The sequence below is a fragment of the Orycteropus afer genome, unplaced genomic scaffold, assembly GCF_000298275.1.
Source record: "Orycteropus afer afer isolate SDZICR_OR568_19922 unplaced genomic scaffold, OryAfe1.0 scaffold00225, whole genome shotgun sequence".
Taxonomy (NCBI): Eukaryota; Metazoa; Chordata; class Mammalia; order Tubulidentata; family Orycteropodidae; genus Orycteropus; species Orycteropus afer.
In genome coordinates, this window is record NW_006921812.1 from 5,451,677 (window position 1) to 5,454,617 (window position 2,941).

A 2,941-nucleotide genomic window follows, 5' to 3' on the forward strand; every position below is an offset into this window, starting at 1 on the left:
TGGATTTTTTTTTTTTTTTCTGTTGAGATGTTGGAGTTTTCTATAGATTTCAAAGATGAGTCCCTTGTCAGATATTTCATTGCCGAATATTTTTTCCCCAATCTGTAGGTTTTCTTTTGACTCTTTTGGAGAAGTCTTTGGAAGCACATAAAAACTTAACCTTTATAATTCTCATTCATCTAGTTTATTTTCTGTTGTTTGTGGCTTTTGGATATTGCTTGATAGTCTATTTATGCCATATATTAGGGCCCCTAAATTTTCCCCTACTTTTCTCCTTGAGGAATTTTACAGTTTTATGTTTCACATTGAAGTCTTTGATCCATCTGGAGTTAGTGTTTGTGTATGGTGTGAGGTAAAGCCTTGTTTCATTTTTCTGCAAATATCCAGTTTTGCCAGCAACATTTGTTAAACAGTTAATCTCTTTTCCCTTTAGTGGATGTGGCCCATTGTCAAAGATCAGCTGACCATAGGTCAATGGATCTATTTCTGTGTTCTGAATTCTATTCTGTTGGTCTATGTGCCTGTTGTTGTACAAATACCAGGCAGTTTTGACTACTGTGGCTGTATAGCAGGTTTTGAGACCTAGGAGTGTGAGATCTCCTACATTGTTCTTCTTCTTCAATAGTGCTTTGTTTATCCAAAGTCTCTTTCCTTTCCATATCAAGTTAGTGATTAGTTTTTCTTTAGTTTTAAAGAATGTTGATGAGATCTGAATTGGTATTGCATTGAATGCATAGATTACTTTGAGTAGAATTGACATTTTCACAATAGTCAATCTTCATATCCATGAACATAGTATGTTCTTTAATTTATGTAGATGTCTTATGGTTTCTTGAAGTGGCTTTTTATAGTATTTTTCTACATGTTCTTTGTATCCCTGGTAAGACTTATTCCCAAATATATTATTTTTGGTAGCTATCGTAAATGGTATTGGTTTCCTTATTTCGTTTTCAGTAATCTCTTTGCTGGAGTAGAGGCATCCAACTGATTTTTGTGGGTTGATCTTGTATCCTGCCATTATGGTAAATCTCTCACTTAGTTCCAGTAGATTTTTTACTGAGTCTCTTGGGTTTTCTAGGTACAGGATCATATCATCAGCAAATAATGATAGTTTTACTTCTTTCTTACCAATTTGGATGCCTTTGACTTCCCTTTATTACATTATTTCCTTGGCTAGGACCTCCAATACAATTTTGAATAGAAATGCTGATAAAGAGCATCCTTGTCTGGTTCCTGTTTCCAAGGAAAGTGCTTTCAGTTTCTCACCATGAAGAATACAGTTAGGAGGGTATGATAGTTAAGTTTGTGTGTCAACTTGGCTGGACCTTGTTGAGGGGCTGGGCAGCTGGATGTAGCATTCCCCATGAGATTGGTAATCAACTCCATGGTGGAATCTCATGTGAGCATCTGAGTACTTGCCTTAGAGATGTGGTCTGCTTCCTGCATATAAAGAGAAGGACTGGGGAATGATCCCTAGCTTATGGCATGCTTGAACCCTTCATGTTGCTGAGTCATTGTTCAGCATCCTGCCATGCTCTGCTGACCTTGGGACTTCCAATGGACTGAATGAATGGCCTGTGTGTATTTTGGTAACATTGGGACTGTGCCTTTTTTAGTTGACAACCTTGGGCTTGTCAGTCTCAGTAGCCAGCAGGTGTCTGAATAAAGAAAAGCCTCTAGCTTTGCTGGGCCAGGAGTAGGAAGCAGAGCTGAAGCCCAAGGTTGAGGGGCTTTCATCTAGCCCATAGAGCCTGGCACTTTGAACTTGGACTTAAATCCTCCAAACTGTAAGAGAATAAACTCCTGCTTGTTAAAGCTATCCCATTTGTGGTATATTCCTGTCAGAGAAGAGGTAGGTAAAAAGAACAGAGGGATTCTGGTAAGATCGCAGAATAGGCAGACAGACTACATAGATCCTCTTCAACAAAAAAAGGGGAACCAATTAATACAGATGCAGAAGATAATCCCGGAGCCCTGAGCTTTGAAAAGAAGGATACAGAAACTCCAGCTAGTAGCAGAACCTGCATGAAAGCAACAAAAAAGGAGACATATGGAGCTGCAGTGTGTCAGCAATCCTAATGGCACAGACCGCTTGGATATTGCCAAGTGGTATAAGGACCTAAAAATTAACCTAAGAATTGGCCCTGCTAGCCAGGGGCTGCATGGAGAATTGCACTGGTGGCTGTTGAATACAAGGGGAAGAAACGAAGAGGGAGAAGGGGTGAGCTGTGGAGGGAGCATCCATTTTGAATGTTTACAAGCAGTAAGAGCATTTTGGCTGTTCAAAGCAACAGAAGTTCTCTCAGTTTCCAGGGACATAAGACTAGGTTCCACTTGTCAGGAACCACAAGGACAGTCTGGATGCGAGTGACTGGAAAGGTGTAATATTCCCCTTGCTATTCTTATACCCTACCCCCTCTTGGTGAATGGAGGTGTGGCCATCCCTTACTCCTACCCACCTTCTGGGCTAGCAGGTATTCCATTTGAGTCTGTATGTGCTAAAGGAGGCTGGGTGCCCTGTCCCGCCCTGCCCAGAATTTTTGTTTGTCTTTTTTTTTCATACTTAGATTTTTGTCTGTTTTAAAATTATTGTTATTTTTATTATTATCCTTTTTATTATTATTATTTATTCTTCCCTTCCTAGGCTCAAGTTTTCAGCTTTTTTCTCTCTTTCCTGTTCCTGATTCTCATTTTTCTTTCTTTCTTGTGGTTAACCCCATTCCTTGTTTTTCTTTTTTCATTTTCCCCATTTTTTTCCTTCATTATCTCCTACTCTACCTTTATTCTCTTATTGGCCACTCCCCAGATATTGTAAGATTTTGGTTATTTTTTTTCCTTTTGATGATTGTTCCTATGTGTTTATGTTGTGTGTTTTTTGTCTGCTTGCTTTTACATTTTTATGGTTTTTCAATGGTTTTTGTCTAACTGATTGGAAGAAAAC